Here is a 25,173-nt window from a genome sequence, read left to right on the forward strand (position 1 = left end):
GTTCTCTTGGAACTCTCTCAGCCCCACCTACCTCACAAGGTGTCTGTTGTGGGGAGAGGAAGAGAAAGGAGCTTGTAAGCCATCTTGAGTCTCCTTACAGGAGAGAAAAGTGGGGTATAAATCCAAACTCATTCTCCTCCTCCTCCTCCTCCTCTTCTTCTATTAGGGTGGCCCACATTTATCTACCTGGTACCCCTTTTATCCCGTCATTCCAAGGCGTACACCATTGTCTCTTCTTCACTTTAACTTGACAGCAACCTTGTGAGATAGGCTGAGAGTTCATGACTGTCCCAAATTCTACCAAATCTTCAGGAGAATTTGAATCAAGATCAGCCATCTAAGTCCAGTTCTTGAAATCATAATAATTTACATGTGTTTCTTTGCTTTTACTTGAAGTTGGTAAGGGAAGAAGTTAAAGGCCTGCCTGGCTATTGTGTCCAGGGTGATCCTGATCTTGCTTCAGACTTCGTGAAGTTGAGCTTTTATTGCCCTGGTTGGGTACTTGGATATAGAGGATTGTCGGTTTGAATTTCTAGGTTGGCAAACAACCTCTGTTAGTCTCTTCCCTTGAAAACCCTACTGGCTGCAACTAGTAGAAACTGACAAATCAGAAATGATCTTGTGGCAGCAAACAGTCCTTTTTAGTCATTACATTTCCCACACATACTGGGGTCAGCATGCTATATGCAACCATCTCAATAGGCACAGCGGCTATTTTGTCTGAATAGAGCAACATACATATATTTCAGCTTCAGTAGGTGCAGTCAGAAGTCCTGATTTTTCAGCATACATGTGTACAAAAACTGGAAAATCTGCACGTTCAGGCAAAAATGACAATCATGTATTTTGAGATGATTTTGCATAGTGCATGTTCCAATTACAAGTGACAGCAGTGCCAGAAATGTAACTACTGAGCACACACGCACGCACGCAAGGATCCTGCAGAGTCTTTTTTATATAGAACAAATGTATTAGATGGATCCTATAGGATCTTTTGATGTAGAACATATTTATTCTACATTTAAAAAGCCTATAGGATCCATTTGGTCTAGCATCCTGTTTCCTACTGTGTGTCCATCCAATAACACCAGAAATTCCACAAACAGGGTATGAATGCCAAAGTCTCCCCCTCCCTCTTGTTGTATCCAACAGCTAAGATAAACTGCCTCTGAGTGTGGAGATCCCACACTGAAAATCTACTATGTACATTCACATTATACACCAGTTTAAGGAAAAACTAATTTGAGCCACATATTTCTCATATGACGATTACATTGGTTTGTGCCTAAATGCCTGTCATGTGAATGTAAAACTTGGCTGGAATGCTTTGTTTGAATTCTGCAGCATTAGCAACGTTTGAGTGTCTCAAAATAGCATCTGAGGTCCTCAGAGATACTTTGAGCTATGCAATCTGTTCAGCTGAGTTCAACTGAACTTACTTCCTGGTCCTTTTAAAACTGCAGCCTTAGTGTCATGTGAGAACCCCCTGATTCTGAGAATTCTCCTTACAGACGAGATACTGTAAATGTTGAAAAAACTATAAAGATTCCATAGAGGTACATAACAAGGAATTGGAGTACAAAAGGTAGTACCTGTCTGTGGACAGGTGAATCTTAAGCATGATTGGCAGGAAGTGGGGTCCAATATATTCCAATGCGCTCCCTTTCTGTGCATAGGGCTGTACCTGTAAGGCTGCATTCCTTACCTGGAGTGTCACTGTGACTTGCTTCTAAGTAAACATGCACATTTCTTATCTTCTTGAAGAGTCCTCACTGCGACTTACTACTTTGCTAACATGCCTCCTGCGGCACCTTTTGCCAGAGCTTCCAGCTTGCATAGGAAAATTGTGGTCTTTGAAATGGAAATCTATGAACTCAGGAAGCTGCCATTAGACCAACTGCATCTCAGGGTCAGTATTGACTCCTCGGCTCTCCAGGGTCCTACGCAGAGGTCTTGCTCATACCTATCACCTGACCCTGCCAAGGACTGACCATAGAGCCTTCTGCATGCAAACACTTTACCACTGGGCCACAGTCCTCCCCTGAACCTTCTGGCTAGTGTGGGTTCACATCTGAACCAGAAAGGGTGTGAAAATGCAAGTCTTCTAAAAACCAACTTAGCAAGATGCTCCCCACAAGCTCAGACATTGGGAGACTTGACACAAATCTTGCAATCTCTGAAAAGCAAGGCTGAAAGACGATTACCAGCTCTTCCCCGCCCCTCAGCCCTAGTCCATCTTTAAGGAGAAAGGCAAAATACTGTCCTGGAGAAAAAGAGCCCTGTCCCTTTAATAGAGGCTTAATATGTGGTTATTGACCTCCAGGCCGTGAAAAAAGTTGCTGCTGCCCATGTCCAAGAATTAAAGGATCAGGACCTTTGTCCCCAGGGCAGTTGGCACCCTTGGGTAAGACAGCAATCCGGTTACTCAGGAGCAAGACTCATTCTGCTCATCAAGGAGGGGCAGGGCAATTCCGTGTTCATAGGATTGCAGTATTACACCCATATACCTACTGAACGCTCGCTCAGAAGTCAAACCCACTGAGTTCAGTACTCTACAGGAAATGCGCTCAGCCCCACAGCCTCATTCCTAATGCATATCCCCTCCCTCCCTCCCTCCCTCCGGTTGGTAGATCCAACTGATCTGCGTCTCTTCTTTTCCTTGTTGTTGTTGTTGTTTTACGCCCCCCCCCCCCCCGCGCCCCGGGTCGTTGCTGTCGGCCAGGAATCGACCCACAAATAGCCCTGCTCTTCCGCCTCTGAGCTGGGCGGGGCTGCTGCGGCAGCGACACAATCGAGGGGGAGCCGTTCCAGCGCGCGCGCGCCTTTGGGCGGGTATTTTGGGTCCGGAGGCGTCTATTTTTAGCTCGGTGGCTGGGATTCCGACGACGTCAATGGAGCCTGGCGTTGACGTCACGGAGGCTCCTTTTGGCCCGGGCGGAGGGGCAGGGCTTGCAGAAAATAAAGCGGCAGATGGAGGGGCAGAGCGGCCGGGGCGAACGCGTGGGGAGCAGCGGCGGCAGCAGGAGGAGAAGGGGAAGGAGCCGGGGTCAGGCCGCCCCACCAGGAAGTGGGGGGCGGAGGGGACGAAGGGAGAGCTGGAAACAAACGGGCGTGGAGGTGTGTGGAGGAGGAGCTCGAGTGAGCGCCAGGTGAGTTGGGGAGGCGCCGGTGGTCGCGCCCGAGGTTGCAGGTGGACGTGCTGGCGAGTTGTGCGAGACTTTCGGACTTGCACGCTGTTTGCTGTCTTCCGGGGGGTGGGTGGGTTGTGCGGCACTTTTTGAGGCAAACACAGTTTTATTTTTAAATTTTCGTATGGGCTTCTTTCAGATGCTTTCCTGAGTCTCCGGGGCTGGTCCTGGTACAGGGCTTGTGGAGTGGGGTGCTAGGATGGCGACCTCTCTTGGAAACGGGAATGCCTAATTCAGAGGAGCGCTCGGATTCATTTGTTGAAGCAAAAAGGGGGGGGCACCTTCCCCAAAGTATATTCACCCGCCAAAGCCTTCTAGTACTTCTAGCTTTTTTCCCTCCTTAAACACATCTTATTATATTTAGTATTTGTAACCGTTTTTCTGCAAATGTTACATCTTCCCTCTCCACCTTGGGGGGTGATAAGGAGTGCAGGGCCACTCTGCTTCTCCTGCACTGTCTTTGTAAAGGGGAGAGTGCCTCCTCTCTGCTGCTTTTATTCATTTCTACGGTTTGGGGGCTCTGACCTGGATGTCCCAGGGTAGCCAGGGTAGCCTGGTCTTGTCATATAGTAGAAACTACGGTAAGCAGGGTCGCCCTTGGTTAGCAATAGGATGGGAGGCCACCAAGGAATGCCAGGGTTTTTGTGCAGAGGAAAGCAATGGCAAACCTTGCCTGGAAAGCCCTGTTGGATTGCCATAAATCAGAGGTAACTTGATGGCACTTTACAGAGGCCTCAAGCATCCCCTCTTCCACAAGAAAAAGAAGAAGAGTTTGGATTTATAACCCACTTTTTTCAACCATAAGGATTGTCAAAGCGGCTTACAATGAAAATCCACAGATACCTTGGGAGGTAGGTGGGGTTGAGAGAGCTCTGAGAGAACTGTGACTAGCCCAACAGCCACCCCAACAGGCTCCATGTGGAGGAATGGGGAAACAAACCTGGCTCTTAACCACTGCGCCACACTGGCTCTGGATTCTGTTCCAAGGATATCTGCCTGTTTCCATACGGATTTCCTTTCTTTCTCCCAAGCCAGTGCTGCCTCTCATCTGGTATCAAGGTTCAAATATTGTTGCGGTCAGGAAAATGGAAATGCCTTTCCTCCCACGCAATGGCAAATTGGAGTCTTCAAGTACAGTCTGTCTGTACTCTTTTTATCCTGTTGCTCATTTGCTCCTACCCTAGCATCAGGTAGCATGTGGGACAGCCAGGATCTGAGCTAAAGTCTGCTTGGGTGTGGGCAAGAGACTATTCATGGGGTGGGGGTGGGGGTGGGGGTGGGGATGTCAACAGCGAGCCTCATTTGTAACAAGGTTGAGCCCAGGGGTCAAGAATGTGTTCTCTGAATTGATGCTTTGTCGAATTATTATTCGCGGAGCCCAGTCCAGGGGTCATCTTGTAAGATGCAAGAGCAAGGAGAACTGAATACAGTGTGGTTGACTAGGAATAATTCACTCCCAGCCCCCTTCATGTGTCTCCTTGAAAGAGTTGGTCTCAGGTGGGCTATGTCCACTTTGTGATGCAGCTTTAGACATGTCTAGCTTACTTTAAATATTTTGCATCCTGCCTTTCCTTGTGACTCAAGTAGAGAATCAATCCCACTGAGATCAATAGCATTTAGAGTTGGGACTGGGGCCAGCCTGGTGTAGCATTTGGACAAGGATCTGGGGGACCCAGGTGCAATTCCTTCCTTTGCCATGGACAATCGCTAGGTGAGCTTGACCCTAACTTGCTTCAGAGGGCTGTTGTAAGGATAAAATAATGATATCTTGGAGGCACCTGTTGGGGAGCAATCCAGGGTATAAACAAAAATCAGTATGGTCCTTGTAAAGGCAAGAAAATATTTACTTCACTGGCTATCAAGAAGCCCAGTAGCAAAGCAAAATAGCTTCCAAGTGAGCATCTGAAGTCTCCGTGCTGATTATGTTGTGTCATTAGTTCCTGGCCCAACAGAGATCCAGTGCTTCCCCCTCCAAACCCTCATTGTGACTTTCTTTAGCCAGCTTGCCTCTTGCGTGCTGTGAACTTGTCACCTAAGACATATGCTTGGGATTCAGATAGGATTTTGTGAAATGCATACGTAATCTGGAAAGCAAGTCTCATTGGTGCGAAGAGTGCCCAGTTAAACTAAATGGAGGCTGTGAAATGAACCTTGGTGTTCTTTAATTTTTCCTTCCTGGTGGCTAAGAGAACTGGGACAAAAGGAAAACTATTAGGATTGTCTTGCCAGAGAAAGTTTGGTGCCAAGAATCTGCAGCTCCGCAACTTCATTTTACAGAATAAAAGTCATAAAGGAAGCTACTGGTATTCGGTGATGTCTACATGGGCTGTCTGCCTGGCTTTTCCTTTTATCCTGTCCTTGAATAGTTGTTTTTAGCCTAGAAATGGTGCAACATAAAGCAGAAATATTTACAAGCAAGGTTGGCAATTATGTCCCTCTCTCCAAGACTCTCCCCACATCAAAATTGCTGGAAATCTTATCAGATATTGGATCCTGGTGCAAAAGACCAATCAAGGCTGTGTGGCATAGTGATTAGAGTGCCTGAGAAGCCCAATTGAAGTCCCTGCTTATCCTCTTAGTGACTTTGGGCGAGTCCTTCCTCTCTCTGCTCTGCCCAACTCACTACCAGTAGGTGATGGGTTTAATGAAACAGAGAGAAGAGAAACTGCATGCTGCCCTAAACTTTTTGGGAGGTGGGTGGGCTAAAACCTGGATGGCCAGTGGCAGCTGTCAGGATTGGCCTCTCCCAATTAATATTGGGAGCCTGCCTAATATTGGGGAATATTGGGAAATATTAATATTGGGAGCCTGCAGCCTGCCTAATATAATTGAAAGCAATTAAGAGATTCCTCTCCTCTTGGCAAAGTCAGGTGGACTGACCATTTCACTTGCAGACAAGATTCCCAGTAGACCACTGGCAGCCAGGAGCCAATACAGTTAAGCCTCGGGAGGCCTGTCAGTGATACAGGGGCCAGGTGGTTGGGACCGGTGGTGGGATTCTAATAATTTAACAGCTGGTTCCCCCCACACACACTATGCCTCTGCCACCGCCGCCACGCACCTCTGCCATATTGGCAAGGTTCTGCTGCCGTGCACTTTCCTGCTGCCGCGGCATTGGCTACACACATCCCCACTTCTGCCCACTTACCTGCTGTGAGGAATCCTCTCTTGGGGTGGAGGAGGGCAACAGGGTTCCTTTGCTGCCACTGCTCTGAAAAGCCTCCTCGGCCCTCCTGGGTGGGTTCTAATTGGCACGGGTTCACTAACTCAACAGTGCACGAAGGGCACCGGGTTCTACTGACCCAGTGCGACCGGGCTGAATCTCTACCAATGGTTGGGACTGTACTCAGAGGAAATTCATATGAGCAGGAAGTGTACCAGCTGCTGTAAGGCTGATGAGTGAGCCTACATCCACCCATGCCCCTGAGGTTCAGCTTGCATAACTCCAGGGGCTGCTCAGCATGGTTTGCTGCTAGGCCAGTTGAACTTCCCAGTCCACCCCTGGGCTCCATGAATGGCATTTGTTGAACTTGAGAAAGAAACAAAAGCATGTCATACCTTTTTATGGAAATCAACCCAGACACAAAACATTGTGCAGTCTTTCAAGTTGAATGGAACCCTACAGTAGGCGGCTATTACAAACATGTAAAAAATGAAGAATGGGGAAGGCCAATTTATGGCAGCTTTGGATGTTGGATAGTGGCAGGCACGCAGTTTGATTGCTGGAGATATTAGACTCTCGCACTTGCATTCTGGAAAGAAGAAACAAATAATTGGAGGTCATCTCATTTGGAGAAACAGAGTCCCACAAGGTCCAAATTTCACCTAAAACCCACACGAGAAACAAAATTGTCTTTGTAAGCTGAGAGCAGGTGGAATCACTTGTCAGTCTTTATTTTAACTGTGGCCGAAATAAATTTACCATCACAAGGGTTATCAAACTGAAGAGAGCCATCATGGTGGTTAAGAGCAAGTAGATTCTAATCTGGAGAACCGGGTTTGGTTTCCCATTCTTCCACCTGAGAGGCAGAAGCTTATCTGGGGAACCAGATGTGTTTCTGCATTCCTACATTCCTGCTGGGTGACCTTGGGCTAGTCAGAGTTCTTCAGAACTCTCAGCCCCACCTACCTCACAAGGTGTCTATTGTGGGGAGAGGAAGGGAAAGGAGCTTGTAGGCCACCTTGAATCTCCTTACAGAAGAGAAAGGTGGGGTATAAATCCAAGCTCTTGACACCCAACTGACTCACTGTTGCCTTGTATAGGCAGTCTTTTCCTAGGTTGTACTCATTCTATTGACAAATCTCTTTCTTTACTGACTGAAATTAAGTATCCATAAAGTTTTTCAAAAAATTGTCAACAGCTGTATTGGCCCAGGGTTTACCTGGCATTCTCCCAGGTTGTGATAGAGATTCCAGTGAAATTATTATATTTTCACTTAGTGTTCGCATGCTGGTAAATGCTACAGGCTCTGAATGTCGGCCATACTAAAGGTATACTTGGTAAAAGGTATACTTGGCAAAAGTTTTCCTATCTATGAGAAATTAGCTTGCAAGTAAGTATTTAACTCTCTTCATGGAGTGGGGACCAGAGGTGGGATCCAACCAGTTCTCACCACTTCTCTAGAAGTGGTTACTAATTTTTTCTGAGTGCCAAGAAGGGGTTACTAAAGCAACCTTCCTGCTCAGTAGGGACTGGAGGTGCGCCAGTGGCGCCTAACTAACTGTCTGACCTCTACTACCCACTAGAGCCCACACTGTTTTGGATCCCACCACTGGTGGGGACTCCTCAGCAGACTACTACGAGAGCTAGTGAAAATTGCCTGTCTTAGCATTAAGACTTTTTTAAAAAAGGATTTAAACATTGCTTCATTTGTGAGAAAAAATGACCTTTAAATAGTTGTAAAATGTGCTTGAACTGGTTAAAACATTGTGGAGCTTTGCCTTAAGTTCTGGCAAAAACATATTCATAACTGCACTAGACTAAGCCAGTGTTGCTTAGAATTGCAGTAATTCCTTGGCACCCGCCAGCTCCCAAAGTTTATTTCCAGCTTTGGCCATTAAGTCTGGTTTAGTAAGCTACGGGGGCTGGAAAGGGAAGATTCCAGGTTTCGAAGGGATTCCCCACATGGCCTATATATGGCATTTGGCATGAACTTTTGGGATCTGCTGACGCGCAGTTCTGCCTGTCCAGCTGCTGACGTCCAGCGGTGGGTGGGACATCTCTTACGCTGTTTTCTGTGATGACGCCCCTGTGGGCTTGGTTTCCCCTTCAACACATGGCATATGCGTTGAGCACGCTGCTCATGGAAACTCTCAATTAGCAGTTTCTGGCCCAGTTCCTGGGCTGGATTGGGAATCCATTCAGGGTGATGACGGCCTTTAACTGCAGCCAGAAAGCAGCCGGACGGCCCCTGTATGAGGTTCTTGCTGCACCTGCAGCAGAGAAGGAATTTAAGTTAGACTCCAGAAGGATCCAAAGAAACACGCCTTTGTACAGCAGATAACTAGCCTACGGAACCTCTTGTCACTGAACGTCACAGACAAGAATTTAGTAAGAGGGAAGGGGTAGGGGGGAAATCTGGGGGTGATTATGGATTACTAAAATACTCTGGTTTAAAATAGCATTGGCAGTTTGGGGAAGCAGATAATCTGCTTGGATCTGTATAAAATTAGTTCTTGAACTTTAAAAATTTTACATTGAGTGCTTTGATTGAAAGGCTAATGCAATAAGTAAAAAGGCTAAATACTGGAATGTGAGAATGCCCCCCATAAACCAGTGCTACATACATAAAGGGAGGGGGATCAATATTTTAGCCCACTGCCCCGAAAGGTTTAACAAAAGCTAGGTGAGCTAGGATTTGAACCCAGGTTTTCCCATTCAGTCCAAATGTTCACACTGGAGGTCATGCCCTCCTGCCAGGATACGCTGAGGATAGAAAATAATTTGAAATCTTGGAGCTTGGCTGGACTGGACTGCTAATCATACCATCAATTACTCATGCTATGCAACAAAAAACTTCAAGCTGGGCAAACTACCGAGAGGACTGTGACCGGTCCAAGCTCATGGAGAAAGCTCCACTGCTGAGCCACGATAGGAAAAACTGGGTCTCTTCAGTGCAAATCTTACAATGGGTTGGTTTCAACAGAGTCCTCAGTCGATGGAAGGATTCATACTTTCAGAGCACAATTTTCTTGCCTCTCCCTGCAACCTAACATGCAATTTGGGTTGAGGCAAAAGTGGGCTAGTGCACAAGTTGTCCTCCATGGACAGGAATCCATTGGATCCAGTGCACCAAGCCCTTTCCTCCATAGTTAGAAGTCCCTACAAACCCTGACTCCCATTCAATTACACAGACTCTTTCTGGCAATTCTCTCAGGCGAGGGAAGTCTGGGTGATAATGAACATAATATGAATTCTGTTTGTTGCTCCAGGCTTCGCTGCTAACTGTCAGCAAAATGTAGGCGCTAGCTGTCCTGAGGAGTGATCTTTCAGCTTCTTCCAGGGAGTTTTATATTTGCACAGGAGTCTCCCAGTATGGCATGGGTAAGAGTGCACAGCTAGCTCTTAGTTATTCAGACATACTACTGCGTTCCCAGACAGGAACTCCAAGCCCCTTGGCACATTCCTGTCCAGAACAGACAGCAATGGGATAGGTGGAGTCTGTACTTTTTGCTAATCTGTTATGCACCTGGGCTGGAGGGAATGGGAGCGGGGGACAGTTATCCGCTCCTCAGCTGTTCTTTCAGGTTCCCAAAGTTTCAGACACAACCAGATGCCAGTTTGTTCCTAGACAAGATTATTGAACAGGGGCAGGGCATGAGCGACTTGGGGGTGGGGGAGTGACATCTATTGGCAAATCAGAATCCTATGAATTTTATTTCATTTTGAGGGTGGTTGGGGGTTACTTTTTAATGTGTTGGAAAGATGGCTTATGTACAAGAAGAAGAGTTTGGATTTTATACTCTAATTCTTTCCTACTTCCATAAGGGGAGACTGAAGGTGACTTACAAACTCCTTTCCCTTCCTCTCCCCACAACAGACACACTCCTCAGTAAGGAAGTTGGCAATTGATGAGGAGTCTGCAAGAACTGTGACTAGCTTACACACCCATTGTGAATGTAGGAGGTAAGCGGAAACACATCTGGTTCACCAGATAAGCCTCTGCCGCTCGGGTGGAGGAGAGAGGAATCAAACCCGGTTCTCCAGCTTAGAATTCGCCTGCTCTTAACCACTACACTAGCTCTCAAAGGACCTAGTGTCTGAAAGCAAAGTGCTTAAGATTCCAGGTGTTCAACTTGATGGCCATATATGTTAAAAGTACAAGTGTCCTCTCTAAGTGGGTATCTGCATATCTTAGGGTATCCAGTTTCCTTTGATTGTTAAGAACAAAACCGAAAGTTCCAAGAACTGATTTCTAAAAAAATGGTTGTATAAAGTTGCTTTATAGAGGTATTCTTAAAATTATTCCTTACCTGAATGGGCAGAGTGTTGTTCATACACAGCTCTTCATTTTCTGTAGGAGTGGGCAGGGGATTTGCACAGGCTGTTGACCAGGGTGCCTTTGAGAGGGAAATGCACACCCTTGGGAGACAACCACCTGACAAGTTGCCTCTCTTCTGCTCCATTTTTCAGTAGATTATACTTCCAAGACCAATCCTGCTCATTCCAGGTTTCATATTAAAAGAACTTGAAATCTTCAAGCAGAGCATTTCTCAGCTGGCAATTCCAAAAGGGGTTTTTCCTGCTTAGTGACAGCAGGCCAAAAATGAAGACTCACCCAAGACAGTATTTCCAAGACAGGTCTCCATGTCCCCAGCCTTGGCTACGGTGTGCTGGAGCCACTGCCAGTTGATACTTAACGTCCCCCTTTCTCCAGCCAGATGACCTTCTGGCTTTTCAGGAAACTCCAGCAGTGCTTCATGTTTCATGGATTATATCTGATCTGATCTGTAGAGCTTTCTTGCCTCCTCTTCTGACTCTCTTGCCTCAGGCTTGGAGAAGAGACCAAAGGGTGGCTCTCAGTTACTTTTGTGCGTGAGGCCAGTAGGACATTGCTGATTCTGAAATAAGCAATCCATTTGATACGTGCCCTGTGGCATCTACCTGCCTGCTTTGGCCACATCTTGCCCCTCCATAAATCACTTGGAGCATTCAAATCCCCACAACAGACTTGGGCGGTAAGAGCTGAGTCTGTTCTCACAGGGTTGTCTTTGGTTTCTGACTTCAGTGCTTTTGCTTTAGCACTAGGGCTGAACATTTAGGAGAAGCTTTTTTTGAGGGGTTGCTGTGCTGAAAAGGGACAGGACAGGGCTTTGCTTGAGAGCATGCAAGACTTGGATGCAGCAACTCGGCTCGGTCAGTTGTAGTTGAACAGTCTTGTGGGGCGGTGTCGGGAAGAGCAGAAGGTTTGTGCGGATGGTTCCAGATGACCCTCGTGTCGTTGATGGTTCCAGGTGACCTTCATGTGCATTGAACTGGGTCCTCCACTCTGCCCAGTTGATGGCACTACTCTCAGGTGAATAGACCCTCCTCCTTTAATTAATTCTGGTTTCTCCCACTCTGAAATCCCATTCCTGGCAGACTGTTGATCACTGTAGGCAGCCTGCAGTGGGGCTCCAGTGAGAGGAGAAAATGAGTTGCAGTGGGATCAGCCATAGTTTACAGCCAGATGTCTGGGGAAACTGTCTAGCTGGCTAGCTAGCATTTCCTCTGCGCTCGGACACCCTTGCAATGAACCTATTGGGGAGGTAAGCATCTCCATACTGCAAACGGGGGTCTGGGAGCCTGGTCTAAAGCCCACCTAATGCCAAGGTGGGATTTGAACTGAGACTTTCCTGGCTCAAGCGCTTCGCCACTTCCGGTGGCCACCTTCTTGCTTGTTCTCCAGCATTCAGCAGAGTATTGTTTACTGTCTTATTGCTTTTTCCCATCTGGGCCAGAATGTTCCTTTACCGCCCTTTGCATGTTCACAGTCCGCACTTGCAGAAAGCAGCACAGGAATGAGTCTGAGTAAATGCCTCAGCTTGCCAGCAGCAGCAGTCAGTATCTTGCAACCATACCAAGCAGTAGAGCCCCCAGGAAGGATGACATCTAGGATGAGTCTCAGGTTGTTCAGTGGACAACACTTATTCTAAAAACGCATGGTAGTTTGCAATATGATTAATCAATCCCGACCACTACACATACATATCCACACTTACCTTTTAATCCAGGGCTGGACAACGAGTTCAAACCCAGGCAGTTTGGTCCACAGATTCTGCCTGTGCCTGTTGCCTCTGCAGGTTCACTTCTCAAGAAGTGGGCTTTCTAAAAGGAAAGCAGCTGGCAGTCAGAAAGGAGTGGGACATAGGGAGCAGAAATATTCCCCCAGAGCTGTATTGTCGAAGGCTTTCTACTAGACACAGTATGAAACAGACTTCCCTTTGTGCTACACCTCTGAAGATGCCAGCCACAGATGCAGGCGAAACGTTAGGAACAAGATCTACCAGACCACGGCCACACAGCCCGGAAAACCCACCAGAACCACCCCCCAGAGTTGTTTGGAATTGCAGAAGGTTCCAGGAGGCACATTGGTTTTGTTTACGGCATAGGGGTTACTTTTGACAGGCTCAGAGCAGCATTCTGAGACAGCCTAGCACCCATCGCAACTACACATTTGGTTGTACACTCTGGTCCTATGGCCCCTACCTGTAGACAGACAGAAGGAAGAGGATGAATGGCAAATGGCAAAGGACAGAATTGGGTGGGGGGTTATAGGAATAGCCCAATTTGGCCTGAGCTCATCAGGGCTTAGAGCAGGGGTAGGGAACCTTTAACACTCAAAGAGCCATTTGGACCCGTTTTCCACAGGAAAAGAAAACACTTGGAGCCGCAAATAATTTTTGACATTTAAAATAAAGATAACACTGTATATATTGCGGTTTTTTACATTTTACTCCACTCATTCTGAGAAGCATCCGCCCTGCTGCCTGCAGGGCGGGCAAGGATGGGGCCAACGGCTTGGCCTTGCCAGCCGCCGGGAAAGCGCCCGCCCCGCTCGAATGGGGTGGGTGAGGGGAAACCCGCGGCACTGCCCAGCTGGCCATGGGCAGTTGGTGCGCCCGCCCTGCTACCTGCAGGGCAGGCAAGGATGAAGCCAGCGGCTTGGCTCATGGAGCCGCAGTGCAAGGGCAGAAGAGCCGCATGTGGCTCTCGAGCCGCAGGTTCCCTACCCCTGGCTTAGAGCAAAGCAGGGTTGGCCAGGGTCAGTACCACCAAGGAAGACTGTGATTGCTATGCAGAGAAAGGCAATGGCAAGCCACCTCTGCCTACCTCTTGCCTATGATCCCAACACGCTGTGGTTGGGATCAACATGAATCGGTTGCAACTTGATGCTTCTTCCTCTCCTTTTCATGCAAAGTGGTTCTCAACCAGAATTTAGTTGCTGATTGGTTACAGCCCCAGTTGGTGAAAATGTGCCTAATACCACTGAAAGATCCCAAAGCGCAAATAACACAATTTGAACGGACTCACCAATCTCTAATCAGATGAGATTTGCTTAGTCCCCAAAATGGCAGCTATCAGTAGCAGGTTTAGTGCCTCCTCTGGTCGTTCGCTGCAGTCCTTCAGAGCGACCGCTGAAACAAACTTGTTGCTTACCTGCCGTTGCCCAGAATCTGGATAATGACACCTACGGCAATGGCTCGACCTTTAAAAAAAACTCCAGGGGGGATAGCTAGGAGAAAGAAGCCTCTGGACAAGACGGCTGGTATCGATGTACATCTAGAAACTTAGCATGGACTTGACCAACCTCCCTACTTAGATGCATCCACCCAGCTCCAAGCTCAAGTCTCTAACGTAAATAGGGAACAATTTGAAACCTTGTGTTGTCTTGGGAACGGACTCGGAGTACCAGGCTAGCAAGCTGTCATTCCTCTGTACCGGAAATGTGCCAAAATGATTTGCGCTCCTCTAGTCCTCTTCCGTGGGAAAAATTCAGTTGGATGAGTAGGATGCAGCTCTGCTGAGTGTTGAAGCACCATCTGTCTCAGCAGTAAGATGTAAGATTGGTCATGGGTGTGTACAAAAATAAATGAAGCATTAATTTCCCCCGCCCCCAATAGAGCTCTGGGGCCGCTGTAAAAGGAAGAGATTACTTTTTCACAAAAGTATAAATCATTGGCAGCAATAGCTTAAAGGCTATGGTTTGGGTTGTGTGTGTTCATTCTGAGCTGTATATTGATCATCCAGTTACATGAGTACCATGATGGCTGAGAATGGAGCCCATAGTACAGGGTGTTCCATGTGCTGATATAGCTTTTTGCCCCTGGTAACTGTACAGAGATTTGCTTGAGTGCAAAAGAGGAAAGAAGGCTTACTGTCTGGAAATGAGGCACAGAGATCTGAGTGGTTTTCACCTCCCCCCTCCCCGCCCACCCAATTGGCAGGCATATTTCCATGAGTTCAGGGAAAATCTTTGCTGTTTCTTTGACATCAGTAAGACTTAGTCTGAAATACCCCATATTCATATCATTGGAACATTCCATTTAAATAGTTAGAAGATTAGGTGATTGCATGCATACTTTGTTCAAAAAAGTATGTTTCATAAGTCCTCTTTGAAGACTTTCTTGCCTCTCTCTCTGTGTTTCTGTGTCTGTGTACTTCCCCTCCTTTGTCCTGGAATTGTCAGTGCATTTTGGTGATCAGGCAAGACAGGATTTTGGAGCAATCCTTTCCCCCCCCCCAAAAAAAATTGAAAAATCACTTTTTCGTTTTTCTCTCTTGCCTTTCTTCTGTGGAGCACTGAAGCCGTTTCTCTTTCACACAACAACCATATGAGGTAAAGTAGATCAAGAAAGTGTCATAGACCCCAAATCACCCAGGAGGCCTTTGTGGCTGAAGAACAATAGGACTTCAGGTCAGGTCTGCTTGCTCAAGTCCAGCAACCACAATTTATTTGTTTATTTCGTAGTCTCCCTTTGCAGAAGGTTGGGGGCAGATTGATGGTAGAAAGTGCCATCAAGTCGCAGCTGATTTATGGTGATCCTGTAGGGTTTTCAAGCCAAGAGACAAACAGAGGTGGTTTGCCATGTAGCAACCCGTGGGGATTTCCTGCCCAAGGACTAGCCAGGGCCAATCGTGCTTGGCTTCTGTGATCTGACAAGATTTAAAAATTAAAAACCATTTACCAGTGTTCAACAGAGATTAAAAACAAGACCAATATCCTTTAACAGAAACACTGTTCTCAAAGGTCACATTTTACAAAAGAAAACAATGCATTGATTTTCATCTATAATCCTCCCATTGCATGAGGAACCTGAGACTTCTTGCACAAGAAAACTCTGGCAGAGCTAAACTATTTCTGATCATAAACAAGTCTACCATCTAACTTGGAAATGGTCTGAGATCCTAGCTATCCAAGAACAGTCACGCACCCTCATTCTCGGGCAATCATGGCGGTATATTTACCAAGAGGGCTCCTTTCTTTTTCTTTTTTTAACGGGGCATCCTCAGAGGTTTGCCCTAAAAAGCCAGCCACTGAAGTTGCTGGAAGCATCAATTGACGACCGGCATTCCTCTCTACACCAGTTGCTCCGGGATGCCCGCCAGGGCTTTTGCTCAAACATGCAATAAAAACACATCTTGTTACGTAGTTGGTTTTATAAACATGAAGCCTTTAAGCAAACCCAGAGGCTGCCGAGGCTAAAAATACATTTAACAATAGGAAAATGCATCCATCTTTTTGGGTGCTGAGTTACTGGTGTCTTTTATGCTTGGCCTGCAAAATTCCACTCTGAGGCTGCAGTCTGATGTATCACCAAGTTGGAGAAGTATTACAGAAGGGCTCTAGACAGAGGATCAAATACCAGTAGGGAGCTGACTTTTTTCATGGCTAAATTCTGCAAGGTTCAAGAGGCCTTTGCGGGGGCAATAGTGATTATCTTTGAGGGGCTTAATATTGTGAAATCATATGTTTGGTAGGCTAGACTTATTCATCAATAAGTCCCAGTGGGTTTAAGTGTGCGTTGCGTTGCAATGCTTTGCAGTTATGAATGGAGTCTTTTTACAATAAACTTGCCTCCTTCCCCTGCCATGTCTCACCACAGTCCTCACCAGATATTTTTCAGGAAATGGGACTTTTTTCTCTAGGGATAAAGAAACCTCTACATGGGGCATTGCATTCTTTTGGTATGGGCTGTAGCTGTTCCCCAGTGTTACACTTGGTTCTTTCTACTGTCCATTCAGATAATGCTTGGGAAATGATTATGCTTGCTTCCTGTTCCTTTCACACATGAGCTTATGATGCCATCGAATGGTCTTCTATGGCCACCAAGAGGACTTCGTAGCTTTATAGATGTTTAACCTGCATGACTCATATCCAAAACATAGTCCAAGGTGGGCGGAAGCTAGATTGCCGTCTGTTGGCTAGACTCTGAGTCCATACAGATTATTCTGCCATGTAATGTTCAAAATCTCATTCAAAATTGCCTACTCTGACTGGCAGCTGCTCTCAAAGGTCTCAGGCAGAGAAATAACTTTTCTGGCAGCCCCTCTATGCTTCCTAAGAAATATTAGGAATGGAATCTGGAATCTGCCTCAGACAGTGCATGTATTGTGCTACTAAGTTTTCCCCATTGCCTGTTTTTCCCCATTGCCTAACACAGAATTGCGTATGTTTTGTTTGTTAAAGAGATCCTGAGTACGCATACTTGCTTTGAAATCATAAAGCACAATAGTTGGTCATGGGGATTTTAGTTTGCTGATAAAGTAGATCCTGCAAGACATGGAAATCAGCCCATCTGTGCTGTATTCTTCTGAGTGGGAATGACAGCAATGAAGACATGAGCCACACTGAGGCTACTTGTGTGGCAAATCCCTCTGCAACATGGGGTGCTTTCGTCTTTTCCAAAAATCTTGGGAGGACATCAGTGAGAGCTTAATGGAATTCAGTAATCCCACCCCTAACCAGCCATGCTCCAATTCTTTTGTGGGTTTGGTCATCACAGCCAATAGAATGGAGACATGCAAATTAGTCTGGGAGTAGGGGAAAGTGATTGATTAGTGACTTCCTTCTGACCTCTGAGGTCAACTCCAGCCTGGAAAAGTCTCTGGTCATTATTAAGAGGCCAGAGCTTCTGGACCACACAACAGTTGAGTGCATGCAGGAGGATGGGATGGATGTGAAGGGCTTTGAAGATGGATGGTCAGCAGCGCTCCTAAACTGTATGAGATGGAGGTCTCAGAGGGTTTCCTCTGTACGTTTGGGAGGCCTTTCAATATTTTTGTCTGTAGTGAAAAAAGCCATTTGGAAATTACGATTTTCTTAGGAGTCTTGTCCTCTGTATGGAGGAATACCAGCTACTAGCTTTGGAAGAGCGGACTCGTTCATCTATAAAAATGTCATCTTTTAACCACAATGATGTAACAGACAGTTGAGACAGTTAAAAATTATGCGTTTTATTGCTTAGTTTAATGCTGTTAAGTTTTTTCAATCATGTTTTCAACTTCAAAAAAGTATTACGTTTAGGTTATTATAAACGCTAATTAATTATGTATCTTTTTTTTATGTCTGATGTTTTAATGAATGTAATATTGTACAGTAGTTACGGTAGTTACGGTAGCTGCTCTGAGCCCAACCCTGGGCAGGATAGCAATAAAATACCAATAAAATAAATTCCTATTTGCCCTGGAAAAAAATGTTTTAACTTCATGAGCCACTTTAAGTAAGTCTCAGGACAGATGGCACAGAGATACTCTCGTTAACCCATTGAGATTGGAGATTTGCAACTGTTCCAATTTAAACTGGAGCACAAGAGTCTGGACTTGCCTGTGGGTTGTGCTGCCGACGAACCAAGATTTAAGCAGAATTGGAAAACTGTTTCAAAGGAAGAAGTGGAGGTTTTTTGGTGTTGCAGGATACCGAGTCTGCTTTCCTGCCCTAGGAGTATAGCTTTCTTAAGTCTCTTCCCATCTTGTGGAGCCACCAGTTCAGATCTTTCTCCCAAGCACTGGTCTCTGGTCCTTCCTTTGGAGGTGAGGAATGTTGTGCCCAGATATTTTTTTTTCCCCTCAGGGGTGATGACTTGCCTTAGAAATTCTTTTCCAAAGCTCACTTGGTGTCCATTTCAGTCTTCCTTAGACAACAGGTGGCCAACATGTTTCTGTTTATCCCAGGCTTCTAATGAAGAGTTGCCATTTTACTAATTTTATCTGTTTACATTATTTAAATCTCCCTTTCTCCCCAAAGGGGACCCAAAGTGGATTATGTAAGTGGCTTACGTTGTTCTGTTCTCCTCCATTTTATCTGCACAACAGTCTTGTGAGATAGGTTGGGCTGAGAACGTGGTAATGGCCCAAGCTCACCCAGCAAACTTCCACGGCAGAGCACAGATTCCAACCTGGGTCTCCTGGATCATCGTCCAACACTAACCACTGCATCATGCTGGCTGTTTTGTAAAAGTTGTTTTATGGTGTGGTGCTAGCCTGTTCTATCAATATTAAACTGCTCTGTTTTATGTGTGGTTATGCCATGGATTGTTCTTGTTTTATTGACTTAGCATGTTTTGTTGCTGTGATTTATCTCTATCTTTAATGGTTTTACTTATGAGCTGCCTCCAATGGTTCTGGAGAGGGGACATGGAAACCTCTGAAGTAAATCAGAAAATAAACGAAGTTCCATGGAAGCAAATGAAATACATCCACAATGTGTTTAGGGTTGGGGCAGGCCAGGGAAACCACCCAGCCAGCAACAGGTGCATAGAAATCCAGGCTGGAGACTGACCTAATTTTCTGGACTCCTGAGTCACCTCATCTCTGGTTTCCCTGACTTGATTGAGCAAGCTCTCGTGGGGTTCCACCAAGGCTATTTCCCAAAACACACCCAGCCTGCTAGAACTGGCAATAAAAGAAAAAAATGTTTCCTGCAGTTCAGCTGGGCTCGCCTTTTATCTTTGCAAAGATCAGTTTCCCCAGTGACTGCGTTTTTTCCTCTATCCCTCCAAGGAGTTGTCTTAATCTGTCTCTGTATATATGAAGTGGTGCATATCGATGACTTTAAAAGGGTTTGCACATAGGCACCTTTTCTATTGTACAAAAAAGAGAAGATATTTTCTCAGGGTTTGATTAATGGGGAGTTTTACACTTACAGCACATAAACAGAGCATTGTAAATGTACTGTATATAAAACAGTCTGTTGCATTAAGGCAGAAGGGCATCTTTAATAGATGGTGATGAGATTCAGTGGTGGACGTGATAAACCATGCACCACCTCCACCATGGTGGCCATGGGTATCATGGTGCCTACTGACACCTTTTCTGGCATCTGCCCAGTGTGGGGCCAGATAGGACTTTTGTTCAGCAAGGCTTCTGATTGATTATTGGAGATTTTATTGCCTGTGCCGAATTTAGTACAGGTTGAGTTGGCAACCACTGCCACAGCACAAGGATCTGCCCGATGCTACTGACGTTAAGTGGTGGTAATCATTTAGTGTCTGGCTCTGCCTCCTTTAGCAGCCATTTTGTTGCTGTACCCACTATGCAGTGTCAGAATTCCAAATATGCCCACAAGTTTAGAAAGCCTCCAGTCTTCTGGGAGTTGTTTTTTTTACTGGTTCCCCTCTGGTGCTTTTTAACCAGCAGGCCGCTTTAATAGAGGTTAAAGAAGTGAAGTTTTCCCCATCACTTCTTATCTCCTGGCTAGAAAAAAAACTTCAGCAAACTTTTAGTGGGCTGGTAAAGACCTGCAGCCACTAACAGTTGGAAACGGTAGCCCCCCCCCTCCCCCCGTTGCTTTAGATTTGTTGAATCTTTCTCTGGGCACAGAGGCTAAAGGGCTTCAAGTGTCCTCGGCCTCAGGTGCTGTCACCCTGACATGCCCTCTTGATCATCGGAAGCGGCGCTTCCCCCTCTCCCCCACCCCCCATTCTCCGATGCACCTGTAGGTCTCCATGGAGGGCCTTTGATCGCTCTGTTTTGCAGCCTCTGCGGGTCCGAGCCTCCCAAGAGGAGGAGCTGCGCTGAGCTGACCGTCCGGGGGGTGGGGGAAGGGGGAACCCCGGGGGCAGAGAAGCAACAGTTGGCAGGCTCGGAGCGCCGTTTATCCCGGGACACCGATGAACTGCAGGAGGGGAGGGGGCGCCCCGGGCACTGAAGGCTGACGGTGCGGACTTCGAGTTTGCTCCAGAGTTGCGGAAACAATGGAAACAGCCGGGGCCTTGGCGCTGCCCTCCTGCCTCTCCAGTCCGCTGCGCTCGCCCCTGCAGTTCCGTCCCTCTCGGATCCAACCGGCTCCCCGGTTTTGGTCCTTCCTCTGACCCTCTTTCTGCGCCTCCGCCCCGCCTCTCCGCCGTCCGCCCCCCCCTCCCCTCCCCTTTCAGAGCCAAGCTTAGGAAAAGGCGCTATTTTTAGCTGGGGGCCGCGCGGGCTATTTTTAGATCAAACAATTCCAAGGCGTGCGTCAATGGAACCCCGCGTGCGTCACCCGCGCCGGCATTCCGAGCCCTCCCCTTGCTCCGCGGGCGCCGGAACACGCCGCCCCTTTTGGCCTTATATGGCGAAGGCTGCAGCCGGGCGCGTGCGTCACAGGAGCCCCCCGCCCTCGCGGCCCGCTCCGGCGCCCGTGCGTCACGGACCGCTTAAGAGAATGGCCTGGCCGCCGGGTGCCCAGCCCCAGTGGCTTTCTCGGCGCCGGCCTCGCCTGCAGCTCGCTCGGCGCGCTCGGGGCTCGATGCGCTGGAGATCGAGGGGGGCTCCGGATCCCAGCCCACCCGTGGACGACGACGACGCTGCCGCAACGCGCCCGAAGTTCGCCTGGGTACGTGCATTGCTCTCCGTGGCTCGCCTCAAGGCGCACGCCTGCTTCGGGCGCTCTGACAGTTGGAGAAGAGGGAAGGGGGGATCGAACCACTTGGTTGCATGTACAGATTTTGGACGGGGAGGGAAAGTGGCTGGGGGGCGAGCGGTCGTTCTAGGAGGCGCGGAGACGTCGTGATTCGCCAGTTGCCTGTTTCGAATGCATTTATATTCTGAGTAACTTTAGATTTCGGAAAAGTTAGGGGGTGACAAGGGTGTCTTTGCATCTTTTTGTGGGAAGCTTGCGCTCTGGAAAGTATCCTGTGCAAGGGGAATTGCGGGAGTGCTAACAATCAAGAATAGTTTCTGACAGTGTATGAGGATTAATTGTCTGCTAACCTCTCAAGTTCAGCCTTACAGAATAACTTTTTTGGAGCTTTGCTTGCTTCTGTCTTTACACGTTTACTCGGCAGCCAGCCTCCGGGATCTCACGTGCCTTACTTCCAAGTAGGTGTGTCTAGGACTGCAGCTGGAGCAGAGTTAATCTGTAAAAGGTCTACAAGATCTGGCCGCTCGTCTTGTAGAGGAGGCACTTTAAAACATGGGTTGCAGGTGCATCTTCGTAGAAATGACTCCACAAGTGGGATCGACTTAAGAAAGCATTTGTGCCTCCTTGATCCACAGCCACAAACTGTGCTTATTCTTGGGTCTGCAAGGGAAAGTCTTGATCTCAGAAATAATCAGAGAGGGGGAAATAAGTTGATTTCTGAGCGTGGGAAACTGCAAAGTGATCTCACGAGGGGGTGTGTAAGGTACCGTTGGCAGCAGTTGTTCCTTTGGAAGACTAACAAGGTAGTAGCAAGAAGAGTTGCGCCCGTCTAAACTCATTCATTTCAGTGGGGTTAGACTGAAGTGACTCTGCATGGGATTGCACGGTAAAGGTGCAAGAGAATCTGGCTGGGGGCTTGGTTTGGGCGGCCCGAAATGATAAAGGAGCGCTTGTTCCAAATGGACGCTTTCAAAGTCCACATTTGCATTTTAAAGGATGAAGTTGCAGTAACCTGAGCTTGTGGGAGTTTTGGCAGGTGCGTCTGAGTGACGTTCGGCACTGGAGTGGTTTTCTTTTCCTCTGTCTTTTTCCTACAACCTCTATCACAGCAGCAGTGCACAAGGGGTGCTGTCTCAGATGGGCCAATATCTCATAGCTGGACTGGTTAGCAAGGTACACAGTTTAGCCTGATGCTTGATTGGCAGCCTTTGTACAGGGCAGAGTCAGAGCCAGTGGCCTGTAAGGATGAAGAATTTGACAAAGACCATCTAACTGCAAGATTCTATTGGAAACACTGGTTGTTTGTTGTCATCGTTGCTAGTGAAAAATAGGTGAGGTGTATTTTATCAGCTGAGTCTCTGATTGGGATGAGGTGGGTGCAACTTTTCAAGTTACGTGGAAGTTCTCTTCAGCAAGCTGAATTATTCCTTCCTGAGAACTACCTGCATAGCTGCTACGCTTGCAAGCTTTTACCCCAGGTATAAAAGCTGGATGAGATCTGTCAGTGCCAGTCCAGCGCCTGCAAAATAGAGCCTTCCCGAATCCTCTGGGGACCAGCTGGTCTTAATTAGATTGGAGCATGTTGTTGAAACATGGTAACAACTAGCAGAATCTGCATCAGTTTCCAGATGCATGAATTACTCGGCTTCGTGAAGGGGGCCGGTATGTGTGTCTCTAGTAAAAAAGGAAGGTTTGACATACTGTCTAGGTATTTGGCTGGGGGTTGCCCCCTTCCCTGACAAAAAGAGAGGATCTTTGAAAAAACACAACTCCGCAGGGTTTTGATTTGCAAAGCGATTGAACCAGCGCAGGTGCTGAACGGCATAAATCAGGAAACTCTGCATGGTGGCCTGTTTTCATGTGGCTGTTTGGGGCTTGCAGTTCCTGGCATGTTCCAAGCAACAGGTGCAGCATCAAATTCAAGCACCTGGCAGCCTGTTCCTTTGCAGCGACCAGGGCTCCTTTGGTTTCCTTGGGGTGCTAGACTTCAAAGGCTGACAAAGTCAACTTGCTACAGATTTGTTCTAAACATATGGTGGCTGCTGTTTGCAGTGCGGGCTGCCTCCCTCCCAAACCCTCTTTGAAGAAAGCCAGGCTTGAATACCTGAAAATCAGCTTGTCTGTTTATTATGGCAACAAAATGGAGATTTCAGTTATAGAATAATTATAGAGTAACCTCAGCAGTCCTTGCAAAGTGGTGCTCCAGATTAGTGGCGCTTCCAGAAGGACAGTTTGTACGCTTGGGGGTGGCATTAGAACCCATTTCCATTAAATAAATCCAAATACGGTACTCACAGAGAGTTATTGATTGGTGGGGTTAACACAAACCAGTTAAATGAATTCTTAATCATTCTTTCAGTTGTCCACCAAGCAGAGCTGGAAAAATTCCAGGCAGTTAATCATTGGGGCTTCTTAAAATTTGGTGTTGGTACCTATTTATTTATTGTCTGCCTCACTTACTGAGACACAAGACATATTACAAAGCCCACATAACCTCTCGTCTTCTTTTAACTGTGGCTTTTTTAAAGAACTTGAAGCATTTCTCTTCTAGCCCTTGTCAATTCTGCATGATACAGACAAGGAGTAGCCTTCCCCATGACTTCATCTGGATGCCAAAGAAAGCTGTACCTGTTTGATTGCTGCCTGTCATGTAGCTGCTACAGCACAGGATACCTGCTGGTTGGGGGAAAATGACCATTCTGTCTCTGTGTTGCCAGCCAGTGCTCATATTCCATTCAAATTGACTTAAGCACAAATAATTATTTTCAGTGGTAAAACAGCAGTTGAAGAATATTAAACACTAAAGAAATTGCTTTTCACTGAGAAATATTCCTCCCCTAAATTTGGAGGTCAATGGCCCACAGATTTCAGACTGACAACAATTACCTGTGGATATTTGTTGCGAGCTCTGCCTCTGTTGGAAGGGCACAGTGCTCACATTTAAGAATTCTTCTTTAGGAAACTCTAAAACTTGCTCCAGTTGCATTAGCATGTACAGAAATGGGTCCATCTTTGCTGTTCTGACTGTCCAGCAGGTGGTGCTTTTGAGCACTACTTGATGCCTTCAGGCAGTGAGTCTGGGTACAATGTGAGCACAGTTTTGTGTGAGTAGTAGTACCCACTGCTTTCCAAACTTTCTCTGGAGCATCTGGCTGCTGTCAGAAAAAGGATGAATACATGGACTCTGGAGACAGGAATCCTTCAGTCCCTAACTCTAGAGAAACTCCGTTGAAATCACTATGATTACTCCAGATGTGCTTCAGGAATGCAACTCTCAGGGTATGCGTTATGATTTTAAATACAAATCATATTTTAATAACAAATGGGGGGGAACTGCATTTGGGAGAGGCTGTAAAATAGGGATTCCCAAAGTGGGCAGTACCGCCTCCCCTGGGGGCAGTGGAAACATCAAGAGGGGTGGGGTGGAATTTTGAGGCAGTAAGGAGGCAGCAGACACTTTTTGGGTGGTTGAGGGTGGCATAGAGATTCCTGGGCCAGCTAGTGGGGGAAAGGTGACTTTCCATCCTGGTGTCTGGTGAGTTTTAAAGGAAAAACAGCAGCACTGTCTTCACTGTGAAGCCCAGGGTGGGGAGGCGACCAAGGCAAAAAGGCCTGTCACTACTGCTTTGCAAAGCAAGATTTTTTTTGCAGCAGCAGCACTCTCCTTACTGGGTAATTGGGGGCGTGGGGTGGGCCAAGGCATCTTTATTAGTCAGTTTCTTTCCACACAAGCCAAATAAAATGTTTTGAGGCAGGAAATAAAACGTTTCCTTCATGGAGTTCTGCATGGTTTTTAACCTACACTAGTAGTCTTGCACTGTATTTCTGTTTTTTTAAAAAAAAGATTTTAGGGGGTGTATCTACGTAGCTACATGGACATGACCCCTAGAGAATCACAACACAAGGCTTTGAAGTCTTGTAGCATTGAGTCTATGGGTCTGTTTAAAAAAACAAAAAAGGGATGACCACAGATTGGCAGCCAGGAAGCATTTTTGAGGGGATAAGTGCAGACAGACAGAGATTTCTGAAGACGTTTTGCAAGGGCTTGTGCAGGAAGGTTCTCTCAAAAAGACCTTCCTGACCACTACTGTGGGACAAAGTCAAGATGTACTTTATTGCCTTCCCAACATCGTATAGTATTGTGGGGCCTCGGTGCAGTCACCCAG

The 25,173-nt window shown here is 46.9% G+C and overlaps 1 protein-coding gene across 2 annotated transcripts in view; it reads left to right on the plus strand.

Moving 5' to 3' along the window:
- Nucleotides 1-3,039: 3,039 nt before the first annotated feature.
- The window catches only part of NR4A1 (nuclear receptor subfamily 4 group A member 1), a 40,877-nt gene continuing 18,743 nt past the window's right edge, over nt 3,040-25,173 (plus strand). The window contains exon 1 of one of the 2 annotated variants that reach the window (XM_048489743.1): nt 3,040-3,149. The gene's annotated coding sequence lies outside the window, so the exon portion shown is untranslated. Of the gene's footprint in view, nt 3,150-20,818; nt 20,981-25,173 lie in introns of those variants that run through there. The other variant, XM_048489742.1, reaches the window with a different exon arrangement.

This window comes from Sphaerodactylus townsendi, linkage group LG03, assembly GCF_021028975.2.
Source record: "Sphaerodactylus townsendi isolate TG3544 linkage group LG03, MPM_Stown_v2.3, whole genome shotgun sequence".
Taxonomy (NCBI): Eukaryota; Metazoa; Chordata; class Lepidosauria; order Squamata; family Sphaerodactylidae; genus Sphaerodactylus; species Sphaerodactylus townsendi.